This window comes from Humulus lupulus, chromosome 5 (genome assembly GCF_963169125.1).
Source record: "Humulus lupulus chromosome 5, drHumLupu1.1, whole genome shotgun sequence".
NCBI lineage: Eukaryota > Viridiplantae > Streptophyta > Magnoliopsida > Rosales > Cannabaceae > Humulus > Humulus lupulus.
In genome coordinates, this window is record NC_084797.1 from 58,146,551 (window position 1) to 58,168,585 (window position 22,035).

At 35.9% G+C, this 22,035-nt stretch overlaps 1 non-coding gene across 1 annotated transcript; it reads right to left on the reverse strand.

Annotated features, from left to right (window-relative positions):
• Positions 1-1,460: 1,460 nt before the first annotated feature.
• On the reverse strand, positions 1,461-1,566 carry LOC133781093 (small nucleolar RNA R71). Its single transcript, XR_009869889.1, has one exon. It is a non-coding gene; the product is annotated as a small nucleolar RNA R71 (small nucleolar RNA).
• Between the last annotated feature and the right edge of the window lie 20,469 nt (positions 1,567-22,035).

Consider the following 22,035-nt stretch of genomic DNA (forward strand, 5'->3'; position numbering starts at 1 on the left):
CTTTGTCTTCCAAAATTTATTAAATTGTCTCCTTTATGATTTCATTATACAGTTATGTACATTGAAGTAGATGCACAGTAAAGTAACTAAACGGTAAAATTTGAATTTAAATATAAACTTCAGAAATGTTTTGAAACTAAAGATGCAGTAATTTGTTAGAAGAGCTAGTTTGTTGGTGGTATTTCTTGACAAAAAGCAAGTAAAATTTTTATATATGAATTGGTTTCCTGTATAAGTAGATTGTTGTCTTAAGTATATTAAAGCAACCAAATCGTACACTTTGTCTTCCAAAGTTTTCTAAATTTTCACCTTTATGATTTGATTATATGGTTCTGCAATTTAAATTAAGTAAACTGCAACCAAACAGTAAAATTTGAATTTGGATTTAAACTTCATAATCGTTTTGGAACTAATTTGTTCATAAAGGTACATTAAGATGTTAGAAGTAGCTAGTTTGTTACTAGTATTTCTTAACAAAAATCAAGTCAATTTTTTATATACGAATTGGTTTCCTCCATATAAGTAAATTGTTCTCTTAACAGAAATCCCTTCAGAACCCTCTCTTCTCTGAGAATCTTTTTTCCGCTGGGACATTTGCATTGAATCTAGATCATTGCAGAGAATTGAAATACTTCTGGGCAAATGACGTGAAGTATTTTTAAGTGTGTACTCGACTCCGCACCTACACTTGCCATTTATCAAGTAAGCATTCTGGTGAGATATCCAGTTGTAAGTGGCTTATCGTATTTTGACCCAAAAATCGATTTTCTTGGATTTTTCCCAAAATCTGCCCTCTTTGATCGTAGTTCTAGAAAAGCTCTTGGGCCTAAAGTGGTACATTGGAAGTCTTCTCAATTGTTCTGGGAGCATTTTTGGTGTATACTTATTACACTATTACACACTTGCGCTTATAATACTTACAAAAAAAAATAAACAAAAATTTATGCCACGAAATAGAGACGCATTAGGGAGATTCGTGAGACAACAAGTAGAAGCTTTAGAAAACTCTCCTAATTCATCGTCTTCTTCCATTTGTTCAAATTCACCCAATTCACCGAGACTTCCTGAACCACCCATGATGGTTCATCAAGATGAAGTCCAACCAAGAACGCTACAGGATTATTTACATCCTACGCGTACAGCCGCACCTTCATGCATAATGTATCCCAACAATCTGCCAAATTTCGATTTCACATCCAGCATGATTAGCCTCTTACCAACCTTCCATGGGATGGAAAATGAGAGTCCGTGCGTGCATATATGGGAATTTGAAAAGGTGGTGGCTACATTCAACAACCAAGATGATGTCACCAACATTGTGAGATTGAAATTTTTTTCCTTTCTCTCCCAAAGACAAAGAAGAAAGCTGGTTGTATTCCTTATGGCCTAGATCTATCGGAACATGGGACGAAATGACAAAAGCATTCTTCGCCAAATATTTTCCGCCCCACAAGACTAGCAGCCTTAAGAAGCAAATCTCTACCTTCATCCAAAAAGACCATGAACTTTCCATCGGGTTTGGGAGAGGTTTAGAGATTTGATAAATCAATGCCCACATCATGGATACAAAAGTTGGCGTCTGATCAGCTATTTCTATGATGGTTTCACAACCGAACAAAGAAAATTCATACAAATGATATGCAATGGAGAATTCCTTCAAAAATATCCCGATGAAGCTTTCGAGTACCTCGACGATCTTGCTGAAAAGTCCTACACATAGAATGGACCAAGTCCTATGGACAAGCCACGATCAACCAGAATCTACCAATTGAGGGAAGGTGACAAAATCCAAAGCCAAATAATCATTGAGACAACAATTTGAGGATTTCAAAATTCAAGAAGGTAGAGGAATCCACATGGCGCAAAAGTAGAAACACAAGATCCATGCTTCATCTGTGGAGGGACAGAACATCAACCACAAGAGTGCCCTGCTCTTTGTATGTTAAGAGGAGGAAATGAGGAACAATGCAATGCTTTTAGGGGATTACAAGAAACCTTATAACCCTTTCTCAAACACTTACAATCCTGATTGGCGCAACCATCAAAATCTCAGCTGGAAGGATTAAAACCAAACATCTGGGAGCCAATGGAGGCCTAAGCAGCAACAACCGCCAAAAGCATACATTGCTCCTCAAAATAACATGCAGTCAAGTAATTCTCTTGAGAATACCCTACAAATGCTTGAGCAAACACAAATAGCCTCAACTCAAGAGCTCAAATCTTGTTTCACACAAATGGTGGAGGAAATGAAAGACATAAAAAGCCAAATGACAAAGTTAAACACTACTTTGACAATTCAAGAGTGTGGTAGACTTCCAGCTCAACCTCTAATCCATCAAAAAGGGAAACACATGGCACAAACCTCCTTCTCTACAAATACAAATTTCAAAGAGGTTAATGCCATCACTAGTCGAAGTGGTCAAAGTATGATTTCACTGTTAACTAAGACAACGAGTACGTCAATGCTCGCTCCAAATGATGATGTGCCAATAAGCATTCCAGTAAAGGCACCCTTTCCTCAAGCTTTGAAATCCACTGGAAAGGTACTAAAAAATCATGGTGAAATCCTAGACCTTTTAACACAAGTTAAGATCAACTTGCCATTGTTGCATGTGATCAAACAAGTGCCGGCTTATGGAAAGGTTATCAAGGATTTGTGCACCGTTAAAAGAAAGCACCATGTCAAGAAAACTGCATTCATGGCAGAACAAGCTAGCACGGTAATTGATTGCAAGACACCGCCTAAGTACAAAGATCCTGGTTGTCCCACCATCTCATGTCAAATTGGGGACCAGGAATTTGGTCAAGCCCTTCTAGACTTAGGAGGAAGTGTAAATCTCATGCCATATTCAATATACTTGCAATTATGTCTAGGAGAACTCAAGCCCACATTTGTGGTGCTACAACTGGTCGATCGATTAGTCAAGAAACCTCAAGGAATAGTTGAAGACGTTCTGATTCAAATTGAAAAATTCTATTACCTCGTTGATTTTCTCATCTTGGACACTCAATCTGAAGTGAGTATAGAGTCCAAAATTCCCATCATTCTCTGTAGACCTTTACTCGCAATAGAAAATGCACTCATTAACTGTAGGAATGGTCTCATGAAAATCTCTTTTGGGAACATACTCTAGAAGTGAATGTTTTCCACATTGGAAAACAACCACCTGATAACGAATAGTGTTTCCAATCATATCTGATCGATACACTTATTTCAGAAGAGGTAGAATCAGAATATACTTCTAATCAGTTTAATCGCCTCTTCCAAAATATCCGAAAGTTCAAAGCCCGATGAGTCTGAAATCAACCCTGAAATCATTAAACACTCATAGGCTAGAAGAACCATGTTTTGGAATCCAATCTTTGAGGAACTCCCTCAAGATCGAGAAACACCAAAACCCTCCATTAAAGAAGCTCCTCAACCAAAGTTGGCCCAACTTCCTTAGGGCCTTGAGCATGTTTTCCTGGGAGCTGACAACACTTTTCTTGTCATAATATCTTCCAAGATCAATGCGACACAAGAGCACCAGCTCATCAATGTGTTGTAAGAAAAAAGAGATGCATTAGGATGGACGATAGCTGACATCAAAGGTATTAGTCCTTTAATTTTCTCCCATCACATTCAATTGGAAGACGGGGCTATACCATGTCATGACCCTTAAAGAAGATTAAACCCAATGATGAGGAAGTAGTTAAGACTGAAGTCTTGAAACTTCTTGATTTTGGAATGATCTATCTTATTGGTGACAGTAAATGGGTTAGCTCAACTCAGGTTGTTCCCAAGAGATCAGGAGTAACAGTGGTACAAAATGAAAAAGGGGAACTAGTGCCTACCAAGGTCACAATTGGGTGGCACATGTGCATTGATTATAGAAAATTAAGTGCAACCACCCGCAAAGACCATTTTCCACTTTCATTCATTGATCAATCATTGGAACGTGTGGCAGGTCATCATTTCTATAGTTTTCTTGATGGTTATTCATAGTATTACAAAATCAAGATTGCCTTGCATGATCAGGATAAGACCACATTCACTTGTCCTTTTGGTACTTTTGCCTTCTGGTGTATGCCATTTGGCCTGTGCAATGCTCCAGCCACTTTTCAACACTGCAAGATGAGCATATTTAGTGATATGATTGAGAAATATATGGAAGTATTCATGGATGGTTTAATAGTCTTTGAAGATTTCTTTGAATCAAGCCTTCTCAATTTTGAGTCCGTGCTTAAACGATGTAAAGAGAAAGGCTTGGTACTCAACTAGAAAAACTGTCATTTCATGGTGCCATCTGGCATAGTCTTGGGGAATGTCGTGTTAGAACGAGGAATTGAGGTTGATCAATCAAAGATTGAACTCATACCAAAGCTGCCCACCCCCAAGACTGTTAAATACATTCAATCTTTTCTTGGGCATGTAGGATTCTATAGGAGGTTCATACAAAATTTCTCGACAATTGTTCACCCTTTGTCAAACCTCCTAGAAAAAGATGTCGTGTTCAATTGGACACCTAAGTGTAAGGAATCTCTCCGAACACTCGTTGCAAAACTCACTTCCACCTATATCATTTAGCCACTACATTGGAACTTACTGTTTGAAGTCATGTGTGATACTAACAATTGTGCTATAGGGGTTGTCTTAAGTCAAAGAAGGGAAGGGAAGCCCTTCATTGTCTATTATGCAAGTAGAACTCTTAACAGTGCTCAAATGAACTATTCTACTACTAAAATAGAGTTACTTGTTGTAGTATTCACACTTGACAAGTTTCGCTCCTACCTGATTGGTTCACCTATCACAGTCTTTACCGACCATTCCGCCTTAAAATACCTCCTTTCCAAAAAGGATGCTACGACGCATTTAATTAGGTGGATCCTTCTATTACAGGAATTTGATCTGACCATAAAGGACAAGAAAGGAGTTGAAAACGTGGTAGCAGAGCACTTATCTCGTCTTGAATTTTTCAAATTCCGCTGATGGCCCAACCATTCAAGATGACTTCCCTGATGAACATCTCTTCGAAGACACTAAGCTGCCATGGTATGCTCATATTGTTAATTACTTAGCGACTCGTGAACTTACAACAACATGGAGCGCACAAGATAAACGTAAACTTTTGGTCGAGGTTTGTAACTTCTATTGGGATGATCCATATATTTTTAAGTATTGCCCGACCAAATTATGAGACATTGCATTCCAAATGATGAAATTTTTAGTGTCCTGAACTTTTGCCATAATGAAGGTTGTGGAGGTCATTTTTCTATGAAAAATACTGCTGTAAAAATCTTACAGTGTGGTCTTTATTGGCCCACTTTGTTCAAAGACACTAACAATTTCTGTCGATCGTGTGAAAGGTGTCAGAAATTAGGTGCTCTGTCCCTGCAACACATGATGCTATCAAACCCAATTCTTGTAATAGAAATATTCGATTGTTGGGGGATAGACTTTATGGGACCATTTCTACCTTCTTCTGGCTACCTTTACATTCTCCTCGCCATAAACTATGTCTCAAAATGGGTGGAAGTTGTGCCTTGACAAAATAATGATAACACACCTGTTGTGAAATTCTTAAAGGAAAATGTGTTATCTAGGTTTGGCACACCACAAGAAATCTTAAGTGATCAAGGCACCTGTAACGTCCCAAAATCACTAATATGGCTTAAGGGCCCTGATTAGTGTGCCGGGAGGGCATAATTTGTTTACGTGCGAATTTATTGATTTAATGCATGACTATATGATAAGCATGCTTGTATGATTATATGAATGTAAGTGTGGTTAAATGTTATATCTGGGAGAACCACATTATTATGTGGGTAGATTTGCAGTGTGCGACTTGAGGCGACCCTAGGGAACTAGATAGTGGGAAAGTCACAATGGGGTTTAATAGTTGACTTTGGCCAAGTCAGGGGTATTTCAGGTATCGGGTGGTTATTTGGACTATCGGATTATGGAGATATATTTGAGGTTAGGAAGCTTAGGCGGGAAGTTTGGGGGAAATTTACCATTTTGCCCTCGGGGACGTTTTCGGTACTCCGAGCCCTGGGATTAACTTAATTAATCAAGGTTGATTAAGTAGAATAGAAACCAGTAGAACAAAAGAGACAAACCGACCCATTTTATCTCTCTCTTCTTCTTTCTTTTTCTTCTCAAAGAAAACCATTAGAACCTAAGAAACTCAGCTGAGAGCTTTATGATTTGGGCTGGAGTTTTGGGAAAATAGCTCAATTTCAGCCAAGGGAATTCAACCATAAACCAAGGTAAGCATTGAATTTCATTTTTGGTTAGTTGAATATAAGATTTATGGGTTGAAATCTAAGGGTTCCCAGGTTCTTAATTTCAAGGTTGAATTAAGGTGGGAAGGCTTGGGAGTTGGCTTGGATTGTGCTTAGAGAGGTGATTCTGCTGTGGAGGTAAGCTTGAATCCATGAATTAATGGCTGAACTCTGGTGTTCCATTACTGGTTTTTGTGTTCTTAAGTACCTGGGTTCCAGAAATCAAAATGGGATTTTAATGAGTTTTAAACTAGGTTTTTTGTTGGATTATGTTGTTAGGATCATGATAAAAGTCTTGTAATTAGTGGGTTTTGGAATTACAGTGCTTTGGGGTGGTTTTGAATAAGGTTAGGATGTTGCAAATGGTGGGTTTTCTGGGCATGAAGGGTTGGGCTGCGGCTATGTTCGAGTGCTGCGGAAGGGGAGCGCCGCGGCGCCACAGGGCAGGGCCGCGGCGCGTGTCTGCCTTAAGAGGGGCTTGGTTTCTGTTTCAGGGGCGGGTCGCGGCTAGGTTTCAGGGGCCGCAGCCCTTAGGTGTATTTTTGATCTCTTGTAGATTTTAAGCGCGGGAACCTAACCTAGGGTGTCCCAGAAGTTAGAATTATACCTGGGAACCTTTACTTGAATATTAATGGAATCCATTACCTTGATTGTGACTAGGTGTTAAGCTAGGGCTCTGGAAGTGGATCGTGCTCGGGGGACGTCGCTCGTAGTCAATGAACGTGGAAATTAAAGGTAAGAAAACTGCACCTGGTTGTGTATTTGTGGTGGGACTAAGGGTTCCCTAATATGTATGCTTTGAAAGGGTGGTATTATGCCATGTACACTGTAAGCCAACGGCCTAAGAGTGCCAAGGGTTACACTAGCGCACAGGGCGTGAATTGGCCACAGGTAGCCGAGGACAGCTTATTATGCATTGAGCTCAGTTTAAGCGGGCCGGAGTCATTGGGGTAAACAGAGGGTGCGGCCTAAGTTGTCAGCCCTAATTATCATGTGACTTGATTGTTATTAACGTTTAGTTGCATCTTTGATTCTGAATACGTGCTATGTGAATGATGTGGAATGTTAAGTGTCTGGTCATGCTTAAAGGATTATTCATCTGTTATTGATTGTTTATGAAGCATATTATATTTTCTTGCTGGGCCTTGGCTCACGGGTGCTACGTGGTGCAGGTAAAGGTAAGGGCAAACTTGATCAGCCCTGACTTGGAGAGCTCTGTGAGCTGAATGTACATGACCAGCTGCTCAGCCTCCACGGTTGAGAGGAGATAAGAGCGGGGGAACCAGAAATGTCTGTTTATCCTTAGAATGGCTAATGGTTGTTTAAATTTTGGAAATTTTGTAAACTGACTTTCGAATGCTGTTCCTTTTTGGGATCCCATGTATAAAATGTTTTGTTTTATAGATTGTACACTTTTGAGACCAAAACCTTTTAACCTTGTTCATTAGTGGTTTCAGTATCACGTTTTAATTAAATGACTTGATTAGCAAGTCCAGCATCTTTATAAACACACAGTGTAGCGGTCTTGGCTATCCAGGGCGTTACAGCACCCATTTTTGCAACTATTCTTTCGAGATCTTAATGAAAAAGTATGGTGTAATTCGTAAGGTGGCATTGCCTTATCACCCACAAACAAATGGGAAGCTGAATTAGCCAACTGCGAAATTAAGCAAATCTTAGAAAAGACGGTTAATCCTAACTGCAAAGATTGGTCCTCACAACTTCTCGATGCTCTCTGGGCATACCGCACTGCTTACAAAACTTAGCTTTGTATGTCTCCTTATAGGATAGTCTATGGCAAAGCCTACCACCTTCATGTTGAGCTGGAACACAAAGCTTATTGGGTAGTTAAAAGCCTGAATTTTGATCTCAAGGTGGCAGGACTCAATCGTAAGCTTCAGTTGTCAGAAATTGAGGAGTTAAGGAACGATGCTTATGAAAACTCTAGGATCTACAAGGCTAAAATGAAAGTGGCCCATGCAAGCAAATCCTAAGAAAATAATTTGAGCCAAACCAACGAGTGCGTCTTTATGACTCTCATTTGCATCTCCACCCTGGAAAGCTAAAATATTGGTGGACTGGCCCATATGTTGTGAAAATCATCTTTGCCAACGGTTTTGTTGAGGTCACAGACCCAACTGATGGGAGATAATTCAAAGTAAATTGCCAACGACTAAAACACTACATAGAGAGGGTGACCTAGCTTGAATAAGTCACTCTCGTGGAACCAGTTTACTAAGTCTTAGTAGTGTTCCAAATTATTTGTATATAGGTTTTTTTTTTGTTTATTTCCCTTTTGTCATTTTATCATTTTGTGTTTTCAGTTTTTCATGTTTTAGAGAATCAATATTTGCTCTATCACTCGATGGTCGCTATCCAGGTGTTATCTTTCCCTGCTCTTTTACATTTGTTATATTTTGAGACATTGAGGACACTATCTAATTTTGGTTGGGGGTGGTGAGCATATTTATGCATATTCATGTGTATTGATTTTTGTCATATTTATAATTTCATAGTCAATTTTTTTTTTTAAATTACTTATTTATTCTTGCAAAATGTTACTTCTGAGTTAATTTTTGTTACATTTATTACTAAGAGTTTCTCTAGATTTAGTTAATCCACATACCAAACATTGTGGTAAGATGGTTGTTAGAACATATTAGCCTAGAAATTTTCCATGTTTGAGTAATTCATTCTTTTCTGTGAGAGATGAGACTTGAGAAAATAACTTTTAAATTTTTATTGATTCTTAGAAGTAGTTATAATTATTTGGAAAAGGTGTTGTGGTATGAATGGATGATGTTTTAGGGATAATATTTTCTATAAACAAATCTTATTAGAGAGCCTTTTTATTATGTTCTTCATGAAAAAAAGAGATGAAAAAAAAAAGAAGAAAAAAATAGAAAAAAAGGAAAGATACAAGAGCAATAGTTCTATCATTTTCAATTATGTTATCTCTTATGTCCAAGAAAAAAAATGTGTGTTTATTAATTTCATGTTTTATTTTATAGCTCTTAGAATAAATGTAAAGATTGTCAACTTAACTTAGAATTCCTAAAAAACTATTTTTGTGGTACTCTTTATGGTGGTTGTCCAAATAATTTATTTTCTATCTTGGTTTCAATGATTATTTAAAAGTTTGTCCTAAATATATATCCATTTGATGAGTGTTTACTTCTTTATTTGTTTAAAAGTTTATATCCTTAGCAACGACGCCAAAAATTGATATCGCTCAATAAACTCTTAAGCGGTCACAATAGTAATCAGGCTGTGTCATATCCACTGAGAGGTAAAATACAAGTAAAAAGAAATATTAGTAAATTAGAAATAAGAAACTTTGAAATAGTGTATCTTTGAAAAAGAATAATTTTTAAAAACTAAATAAACAAAATTGAAGAATTAGAATCAGAAAGAAAATATGGAAGACACAAGTTTTATTCATGCATATATATATATATTAATAAAATTGATTCATTTTAGTCAACTATAATTCTACACCATTAATTATAGTTGGAGAATATATATAATAAAGCTCACCTTAAAATATGTTCTTAATTAAATTATACTAACTTCTAATTTTAAAAACCTATCATATTATATACCTTAGAGCAACAAAATACCAATGGAAGAATGCAGTAAAAAGTATATAATATAACAAATATCCTAAATTAAATCAAGAGCCTAAATTACATAAGAAGATTATGACTAGACTTATGTAAAAGACACCAATAAATTTAGAAGAAAATAAATTTAACTGTAACAAATATATAGAAATGAGGAACAAAAAAAAAAAAGAATCAACATATTAAAAATATAATGTGAAACATGAACTTCACTCTAGCCTTTCCACGAGAGAATTTAGCCTATAATAGGCATTGCTTTCACTCAAAAAGTTAAAATAAATGAAAGAAAAATAAGAAACAAATGTTTTTCTCTCTAACTATACTCTCTACACTTAATTCCATAATCTGGTCATTTTTTCCCTATATTTGACTCTCTATTTATAGTGGAAATATTACCCAAAATGTGTAAAATCGTGTACAAAATAGTGGGGAAAATGGCTGCAAAATTGGAGCAAAGTGGGACAAGTGGGAGACAAGCTGCATCAATGGGGAGACACGTTGGACACGTTTCATGCGGTGAGTGGCTTCGGCAGAGATGGTGTTGGAGCGTGGGGGACAATTGGGCGACGTGGTAGCAACTAGTTGGCTTGTAAGTAGGCATGGCAAGTCGTGGCATCAGGTGTGGCAGAACGTGGCAGGTGGCAGGCGCACATAAGACGAGTGGGCGCGTGCCTCGGCTAGAGTGGCTGGCATGCGTCAGGTGGGTGGCTGGAAGGGGACACATCTCGCACGAAGGAGGCCTCTGCTCGGCGCAGCTCGGCTCAGCGAACTGGAGGATGCCATGTATCAGTTGCTGGTGGTAGGTTTTGTTTGGGCTGGACTCGGATTTGGGCCTGATTTATCTTCAATAATGCCACTTTTTGTATGATTTCTTCAATTATAAATTTTTCTCTCTTCTTTCTATTTCTTTGTCTCAAAATACATTTTATTTCCTAAAAATTGAACACAAATTAAATTAAAATTAATATTTTCAAATATAAAATATATTGCAATAAATGATATTTTTTAGCACTAATCAGTATTACATTCTCTAATCTCCAATGGTGTTTTCGGGCCACATTTTGTTGCTCCAAGGGCACCTTTTATTAGAAAATTTCCCTCCTCTCCTTTATCTCCAAACAATTTCTTAGGATGCTAACTGCTTGATTTTTTCTTTGATGTCTGAGGAGCTCAGAGAACTTCATCAGAATGACTTCTATGGTTTTGATCAAGAAATTTAAGACATGGTCTGAGGAGAAGGATCATCTCCAAACAACACTTGAGTGTCCGAGCACCTAGCCTTGGTAGAGGTTGATCCGACGGGGGAAATACCGCTAGTAGTTAAAGACAAGTCCAGAACAAGGGCTTTAACCGAAGAGGAGGTTAACTTTGGTCCCATTCTCAACGAAGACTCCCTCTACAAGGCCTCTGGGTTTGAGGCTGAGCACATTCCTTCCAATTTGAAAAATTTGGATGCCCTGCTCATATCAAGGCTCATTATGGGATGTGTTAGGATTAATGCCTTAAAAGCATGTAAAGACATTTTATAGAATTTAAATAAAAGGTCGACTTTAATATATTTGAATGTTATAATTATTGTTTGAATTAATTATATGCTAATATAAAAAAAAAATCTTATCCATTCATGAGAATATAATCTTGTACTAGTACGAGAGAATTAAGATCGTATATAATAAATAAATTGTCAGTAACATATTAAAGTATAAAAATTTTAATGAATGGTTACTATTACGGTTTGCTAAGCATACGAGATGTGAGTAATCTAGATTCAGATTATTGATGTGGATAGACATCTTAGTAATGGTGTTGTATATAATAGAAATTATATATGACAGGACCGATGAGAATTAATTACCATTATAAACTTGTCGTTTGACATAAATATTTAATTCTTATCATAATTATTGATCATTTGTAGATGAGTCTAAATCTTTAGTATTCATGAACTCTTGTTTGTGTTTATTGGATCTTTTGATTCACTTGTTAAGTTCTCTTAGTATAATGAGACTATTGACTTTTGTTTTGGAGATTCAATATCATGGATGGCTGGGAACATGAATTACTATAATGGAATCCATACTTTTCTAACAGATAGAATATTGGCTCCCTTAAGGGTTAATTCTGGAACTGAATAGTTATTGAGCTCAAATCTATAATTTGATTATAGATTAATTATTCACTAGTGAATTAATGGTACTTAAAGATTAAGAGGTAATTTGAAGGATAAAACGATAATTTTGACCAGCTCTAATTACGGACCAATAAATGGAGGACATAATTACATTTATTGATTATATCAATGGAATACAAGAGAAAACTCTGTAAATATAATTCTATAAATACCTATAGTGCAATTCCATATTTATAGTGGATTAATCATGAATTAATAAATAAGATTATTAGATTAAATAGTTTAATTAATAATCTGGTTTATTGGAGCTTTCTATTATAGGTCCATGGTCCCCATATCACCTCTGTCCTACAATGTCAAGGGTAAGGATGTCAAAAGAAAGATTTGTAGAGAGAATGACTTAATTGCAAAAGAATTAATTTTCCAGGGCAAATAAATAATTATGTGATAGTAATGGGCAATTCATTAATTATGAATTAATTAATTATTTAACTATATAGCTTTTATTTTGAAAAACTATAGGTTAAAATTAATAAAAAATCTTTTTTGGATTAATATATATATATATATAGAGAGAGAGAGAATAATAAGTATCTTATTTAGAATATGATATTTATTAATTTAATTTAAAATTGATATTTTAAGATAAAGTTAATTTTGAATTAACTGATATTTATATTGGGATAAATATATTACCTTAAAAGTTGATTAAACAAATAAATGGAAAAAATTGGGGAAACCCTAATTGATGTAGGCGACACACTCACTGTACAATGAGTGTGTAGCGCCACACACATGGATTATGGATTCTCCATTCCTGCGATTTGAATTTTTAATTTTAAATTATTTGTTTAATCATATATTTAATTATTCTTTTTAAATATGATTTAAATAAATAATTAAATATAAATATTAGATCAATTTTAATTTTTTTTTTATTTTTTAAAAATAAAGATTAATTGATTAGATTAATTATCTTTATAAATCTGATAGTACGATACTTTCAGATTAAGGGTTTTCATTCAGGAATTTTTAAGCGATTAAAAATTAGACTCTCTCTCTCTCTAAGAAAAGTGATAGTTTTCTAAAAACCTTAAAAATATTCAATACCACTTCTCTCAGTCACACCTCTCTAGATCTCATGTGTTGAGTACATCTAGAAAGTCACAAAATCAACCTTTTGAGTCCTACGTGCTCATACACGTCCTTGTGTGTTTGAGGATTGGTCTAGAAGATCAAGGTGTGAGCTTTCAAAACACTTGATAGAAAGTTCGTTGATTTTACACAAAAAGATTCAAGGACACTTGATAAGCTACAAGAGGTAATCTCTGATCTATTTTGTATGTGATTTAATATTTATATATGTGTATGATTCTTGCTGGTATTAGTAATTATTAAAAAGGGTCCATATATTCCGCTGCGTACCTCTGATTTGATCATTTAATACCAACAATTGGTACCAGATATATTAAATACTGTGTGGATTTCTTGCATTTGTTATATTTATGTTGATATGTATGTTGAATTGATGGATATGTTTTTTGAATGTATGGTTGAATGATGTATCGTTAATTATATGGTGCTACTGGTTAGGAATTTTAATTTTTTAGATCTTGTGTAAGCCAAAAAGGGCATAGGATTTTTGTAATATTATTTTTGAAATATAATTTGCAAATTTGTACACAAATAAAAAGAGAAGGACTCGAGCCTAGGGCTCAATCCCTAGCCGCACTCGGCCACCAGCCCCGTGGCTTCTTGGGCGCACCCAGTGCCTGGCCGAGCCCCGTGCCCGTCAGTGCATCTGCACCCATGTCATTCGCGTGCGTGCCCGCACCTGTGTGCTTGGCCTCTGCCGCATGCGCACCCGTGTGCCTAGCCGAGCTCCTGCGAGCGCCTGGTCCATGCCATGTGCACCCCTGCGCACCTGTGTGCTAGGCAACCTACCCAGCTATGCACCCGAGTCCTTGGCTCCTTGGTGTCGCCGGCCCTATGGTGCCCAAACCCTTGATCCTAATTTTGTCAAAATATCTTTAATTTCATTAATTTTAAATTGTTTGAATTTAAAAAGTTTAATTGTCTTATTTTATTTTATTAGAATATAAAATATCATTTAGTTGATTAAGATTTTAAATCTAAATAATTATTTGAATTTGATTATTTGATTATTTAAATTTAACTAAATTAAAAAGATGACAAAAATATTATTTAATTAAAAGTTAGTTTTAATTAAATAAATTAATTAGAAAATTTGTTTCTTATTAATAGGTTGGGCATAACCAAATTCCTAAAGATTAGCATGAAAGCGTAAAAGAGATGAGATGCATTCTTGGAGAGTCTTGCAAGCTACGAAGGCTATTTTTGTAATTTTATTTATATTTTTCAAGGGTTGTAAATTTAGAAATACCCAATAGTACTCAGTTCATCATTTACTGTTTATTTATTTAAATAAATATTTATTAATGTTTGATTGATAGCATTATCATGCATTAGTCAATTACATGCCTTCATGAAACCCCACACAGTTTTTCATTAATCTTGCATCTTTTAAAACACATGATTATTTAGAATTGTCCTATTTGTTTATATGAATTGTTTTGAAGAAATCAATTACATGTAAACTACTAAGTATTAAATTAGTTAAAACTTGGTAACTCTCACCATAGTAAAGGCAATAGTTTTTTTGTAACAATTCTGAAAGAGGCGTGTGAAGAACCTCTCTTCTCTCCCACGATGAAGAAGAAGAAGGTGACTCGAAAGCCTGCATCTCGAGCTCGTATTGAGGAGGCCCCTTCAAACCAGGTATCTGAGATTTTGATTGAATCGCAAGCTACGGATCTAGAATGGACTACTCAGTCGGATGTAGATTTGCAAGAGCAGAGGGTTGACGAGAAGGAACTGATGGAGTATCCAAAATTGAATTTGGATGATAATTCAGTGGGTGATAGTGGTCCGAAGAGTTTGGAGGAAGCATTACTGAAGACGAATTGGGTGGAGGAGTCTGAGAAGGAAGATTTTTGCTCATCAGCTCAATCTCATTGGGAAAAACTCAAGGAAAAACATCAAATAAATGTGGCTGCCAAGCTTCATTATGAGGAGCCAATTTTGAAGAATGGACAGCATGTTGCTCAAATTGATATGGTAGAGGTTGCAGAACAAGTACAAAATTGGAACACTGCAGTGATTTGTATGGTTTTGGGAGCTAACCCCCCATTTGCAGTTTTTGAAGGCTTTGTTAAACGAATTTGGGGACATTTAGGCATTGAACGAGTAGTGAGGATGAATATGGGGCTTACCATTGTCAAATTCAATGATGAGGCCACTCGTGATTTTGTGCTGGAAACAGGACCTGTGCAGTTTGACAAGAAGCCAGTGATAGTGAGACCTTGGACTCAAGATTTAGATACAGTAAGGTTAGTTCATTCTGTGCCTCTTTGGATTCGATTGCCTAATTTAGGACTACAATATTGGGGTCAAAACTATCTTAGTGCTTTGGTTAGCACCATAGGAAAACCAATCATGGTTGATAAGTTCACTAAGGAACGATCTATGATTAGATTTGCAAGGGTCTTGGTTGAAATGGAGATAACAAATGATCCCACGTTTGTCATTTACTTTATGAATGAGAAAGGCCAAGTGCAAGAACAATTTGTCGAGTATGAATGGCTTCCCATTAATGCAGTAATTGCAAGGGATATGGCCATAATATGGCAGAATGCAAGAATCATGGTCCAAAAATCTGGGCAAAGAAGAATGTGACTGATAATATTAATGTTGGAATTAATACAGCTGCTGAGATTCAGGTGAATGCTGCAATATCAGGTGATTCAACTAGGAACACTATGGTAACTAAGGAACCTAGAGAGAAACTAGATATGGCAGGGGCAGTAGCTCAAAAGGCAATTCAGGAAGGGGGAAACTCGCAAGGAAATCACCAAACTCCTGAACATGATAACAAAGAAAATTGGGAGGTTCCCAAGAGAGTGGGGAACTTAAAAAGTACTGGGAAGTTAGTGAAGGTAGGCATAGGAAAAAGTCAGAACTCTTTCAAGATTCTTCAGGAACAGGGGAAAAGAGAGATAAAAGGGAATTTAAACCACTTGGAGGTTGATGGACTGCTCCAATATAATTAGTTGGAATGTTCGGGGTATGAATAAGAGGGATAAGCAATATGCTATCCTGAGTCTTTTGAAGATAAATAAAGTTGGTATTGGTGCCTTACTAGAGAATAAATTGAGGAAGGAAAAAGTAGAAGATATGATGGATAAGTTGTTTCTTGACTGGGATTGTCATAGTAGTAATGCCACTGAAGGAAGAATCTTAGTTATTTGGTAGAAATCATTTATCAAAGTTCAGATTTTGAAGGAGCACCAACAGTTTGTGCACTGTTTGGTTAAGATTACTGATGTGCCGACAGATTTTTTGATCTCTTTTGTCTATGGCCTAAATACCATGGAAGAGAGATTGGAGTTATGGAAGGGTCTTTCATGTGTACCTCTACCTGAAAAACCTTGGTTGATTGTTGGAGATTTCAATGCTGTTTTTCACTTTGATGACAGAGCTGGTGGGAAGTCAGTTAGTGCTGCTGAGATTTATGACTCCACTACTTGGATAGCTCAAATGCAGATGGCTGGTCTCAAGAGTATTGGTTCTAAGTATACTTGGTCTAATAGGAAGGATGGGAAGGATAGAGTGTACTCGAAGATTGATCATGCTTTTATCAATGAAAATTGGGTGGATGCTTTGCCTAACACTATTGCTGAGTTTCAGTGGGATGTTAACTCTGATCACTGTTATTGTCTCATCAAAACTCACAAACATGGAAATCTAGGCACAAAACCATTTAGATTTTTTAATCTATGGATTGCTCACCGAGGGTTCAAGGAGGTTGTTCGAAGTAGCTGGAACAAACCTATGGCGGTGAAGGGATTACAGGGGGTGACAAACAAGCTACTCCGGCTTAAACATATATTGAAAACATTCAACAGGGAGGAAATTGGAGATGTAGAGAAGGGTTATCATCAAGCTAAAGGTGAATATGAATTGGCACTAAACAGAGCGTAAGCATCCCCATTGGATATCTCTGTTCAGGAAGCTGAAAAAGCTGCAGCAGCCAACTTTCAATATCACTCTACAATGTACAGAAGCTTTTTGATACAACGAAGTAAAATCACTTGGCTGCAGAAGGGAGATGACAACAACTCTTACTTTCATGCTTGCATTAAAAAACGAAGAGAGGAGAATAGAATTGTGTCATTTCAAAATGAGCAAGGGGTTATTAATGATGATTACAGTCAAGTTGTTAATCATTTTCTGGACCATTTCCGTGGATATATGGGAAGCACCAGTTCAGCAACAAGTAATATTAATGCTCACTGTATTGGTTTTGGTCCTTGTCTGGATATTGAGATGCAGCTGAAGCTTATCAGGAAATTTCAAAAATCAGATGTTAGGAAGGCTTTGTTCAGCATTCCGGGTACTAAGAGTCCAGGGCCTGATGGCTTTGGCTCTGAGTTTTACAAGGCTATGTGGCAGGACATGGGTGATGAAATATCTGAGGCTATTCTTGAGTTCTTTAACTCTGGGAAGATTCCTACTGAGCTTAATAAAACAATCCTCGCTATGGTTCCTAAAACTGATATGCCGTGCAGTGCGATTGACTACAGGCCCATAGCTTGCTATAACACAATCTATAAATGCATTTAAAAAATGATATGTAGTAGGCTATCAGAGGTTCTTCCTAAATTAGTCAGTTCGAATCAATGTGCTTTTATTAAAGAGAGATTACTAGCTCATAATATTCTAATTTTTCAAGACTTGATCAAGAATTATAATAGGAGGAATGCTTCCCCAAGGTGTGCTCTGAAGATCGATCTTAGCAAAGCCTATGATACGGTGGACTGGTGTTTTTTGGAGGGTTGTTGATCAGTATGCGATTTCCTACCCGGTTCATTTCTTGGGTGATGGTGTGTCTTCGTGGCACTTCTTATGTACTTATGATGAATGGGAGATTGCAGGGGGGATTTCAAGGTGTAAAGGGTCTGCGTCAAGGAGACCCTATCTCCCCATTATTGTTTGTCCTGGTAATGGAATATCTCACCCGGTTACTTCAGCTAGGAGCTACTCAGTATAAGTTCAAGTTTCATCCTCTGTGTAAAAGCCTCAAGATAATAAATCTCTGCTTTGCTGATGATTTAATTATCTTTTGTAAAGCTAATAGAGACTCAATTCAATGTGTTAAGCAGATTTTTGAGGACTTCTGTAGTAGTACAGGGCTGAAGGCTAATCACAGCAAATCACATATCTATTTTGGAGGTGTTCCGAATATAGAGAAGGGTCATTTGCTTCAAATTTTGTAGATTAAAGAGGGAACATTTCCTCTTAATTATCTTGGAGTTCCTATGAGGCCAACAAGATGGAAAGCGGCAGATTGTGATGTGATCCTAAAAAAGATTAAACTTAGGCTTCACACATGGGCTAGTAGGCATCTCTCTTATGCCGGGAGGACCCAACTCATTACTTCTGTCCTTTTGGGTTTGCGTAACTATTGGATGAATATCTTCATGCTCCCACAAAGTGTAGTTAAGGAGGTTGATAAACTTTGCATGTGGTTCTTGTGGGGTAACAATGGAACCTGTAGTAACTTCCATCGTGCTTCTTGGTCCAAAGTCAGCTTGCCTAAAGATTATGGGGGTTTGGGTTTTGGTGAAGGAGCAAAATGGAACAAGGCTATGCTTGCTAAGTATATTTAGGCAATACGTCATCAACCAGAGGCAATGTGGGTAAAGTGGGTCAATGCTGTTTATTTAAGAGGCCAAAGTTTCTGGAAGTATCAACTCAAGGCTGATTCTAGTTGGTATTGGCGTAAACTGTGTCATATCCGCGATGCCTTTACTGAAATGGACATAGATGCTGCTGCCAGTCAAGGGACATTCAAGATTGGTATGTTCTATAAAATAATTATCCACCAAGATCAAATCAAATATAATCATTTTGTGTGGAATAGGATGAGTGTGCCAAAGCATCATTTTATTATTTGGCAAGCGGTGAATGACAATTTGCTAACTCAGGACCACTTGCAAAAGGTGCTTCTGCATCTTAACAGCAGCCTTTGCCCAGTTTGTTGTCAAAATGAAGAGAGTCATGATCATCTATTTTTTACTTGCAAATGTTCTCAGCAGGTGGTTTACCTTATTCAAGCTTGGGTTGGCTGTAACTGGCCTCTTCGGTTCAAAGATTGGACTTGTTGGATTGAGGATATGAGGAATGGTGTTAAGGCAGCGGTTGTGGCAGCGGTGTTTTCAGCTACAATATATCATATTTGGCAAAACAGGAATTCTTGTATTTTTAATAGATACTCATCTAGAGTGAATGTTATTGTAGACATGATAAAAAGAGATACAATGCAGAGTTAGATACTTCTCTCAAAAGAAAATGAAAGCAAAAGAGAGACTCTTTGTGAGGAATATATGTTCCTTGTAATGTTGTTGGAGCCTTCTCCTTGAGGGAGGTTTTTGTTTGTAATTGGGTTTGTGATTAATGAAATATTTCTTTGTTGATCAAAAAAAAAAAAAGGCAATAGTTTTATAGGCCTTTAAGATAACCAACTTTATTTGAAAAGCATTTTAGTAAAGTTAGATGAATGTAATGGGTAATTATCTAGATCACATTAATTAAAGAAATAAACTCTTTTATAATTTTAAATGTATTTTGTAATTAATTACATTCATAAGATTATTAATAAACTAGTAATTAATTTTGAATTAATTGATTAGTTTAATAAAACACAGTTAATCTAAAATAGTAAGTGGGAGAATGTGAACATCTCAATGTGACCTATGGTCTCCATTATTAGTAAAACACTGTGAGATATGAATAGGGCCTCGAGGCAGCTTTGTTTCTGTCCCCCTAAGGAAGGTTTCGAGACATGTTAATACCAAGGTTTTCTTCTTACGAAGATAGGAAGGAGTGATGTATTTTAGGCTTGAACGACCTTAAGGCGACACTCTCTAAGTTAAGTCATGAATTCTGAAATAATGGGTTACACTTACAAAGATGCAATAAGCTTTTGCGGTTGATAATTGCAAATTGACCAAAATAGCGTTACTTTATATTTAACATAGAAAATAAAGAGTTATTTTAATTTTTAAATTATAAAGATTAAATTGTCTTATAAGCTATCTGAATTTAACTTGACCGACCCTAAGACAGCACTTTATTTGTTGGGTAGTTTTATCATGGAATAGTAAATATTAATTTATGTGTTTTAATTGCTGCATTCATGCATCATGTTTACTTTCCAAATAACTGATATTTTTTCAAATGATAATATTATTGTATTTTATTTATTTTCATTCATAAAATGTTGCCACCCAATTATTTTCCTATTATGTGTCCAGTAATGCATCAAATGATTGATGATCATATATGTACAAAACAAATTGAAGAGGATGAAGGAGGATGAAAAATTCAACTTTGTTTGTCTTTCTGGACAAAAAGCTTAAACATATCTATAATGAAAGATGACCTCCTCCTATACCATCATGGGATGCAAGGAAAGAGGAACATGAGAAATATGTTGATTGGATGAGATCAAATCACATGGAGAGATTTTACATTCTTAGTACCATGGAAGAAAAGCTAAGGAAAAAGTTCAAACACATTGAATATGCTCATGACATATTGGGTGTTGTCTATGAGGATATACAGACTAGGGGCGTTCATAAAACTACCCACAATAACAAACTGCCCACACTACACTACACCACACTGCATCGCATCATCATCCTTCGCGGTGCGATTTTCGGTTTTTAATTTTATAAATGCAGTTCAAACCACACCGCACCGCATCATTATATATATTAACTTTTTTATAATTTTTTTTCTTTTTTACCACATTAAAATTAATGCATAAATATTTATATAGTAAAATATGCACAATATCGAGAAAAAATATGTAATGTTTTATAGGATGGTAATACATATTCTACTTCAATCTGAAGATATTCCTCATTAACTAAAATCTTTACTTCTATATTATATTTTTTCTTTGTTATTAGTTTGTTATATTTTATTTTTTTGCTAAAAGTGTATTAGTTTGTTGTACATTTAATTATTTTGTTAAACACTCTATGGTTATGAGATTTATTATGAATATTTATTAATTATAATGTTTAATTGTTAAATTATTTGGCGATAGGTATAAACCGCCCACACCGCATTTTTTGCAGTACGTTTCATGCGGTTTGAGGTCTATGCGGTGCGGATTACGGTTTGGAAAATTTCTCAAACCGCACATGCGGTGCGGTCTAAAAAATTAGAGAAAAACCGCACCACCCGCACCACGAACACCCCTAATACAGACAAGACCACAATCGCGAAAAATGTAGGTATGATTTACCTTTACCTTAGACTTAATAGTGGAGTATAATATATAACGCTTTGAATATTTGATTTGGAAACCACTAATCATATTTTTGTTCTTCTTTACAGACACTTGAGCAATAAAAAAGAACTTACAAATGGAGACAAAAAGATGAAAAGGAAGAGAGGAAAAGCATCTAGTTCAAGAAAGCATTGAAAAAATTCAATTTATTTTAAAATTCTTTAGTTTTATTAAAAGAAAACTTTCTTGTTGTTTGAACAATGTTTAGTTTATTTTTCCTTTTAGTTATTTTGAATTTTACTGCATGTAATAAATTTAGAATATTTTATTTATAATTTGATTATTCTTAATTTTTATTTAGACATGCAATTAAATATTCAGACTTTAACGCTTTCATTAAAATGAAAGAATGCTTAATAATTCAGAATTATTTAAAGTAGCAAAACTGCAAGGTAACAAAAGGCAAAAAGTTTCGAATGAGGGAGAGACATATCTTTGGCATCTTAGACTTGGTCATATAGGTCTAGATAGGATAAATCGGTTAACAAAAGATAGACCTTTCAGAGAACTAAGAGTTGGAACTCTTCTAGTTTGGGAATCTTGTCTAGAAGGTAAAATGACCAAGCATCATTTCT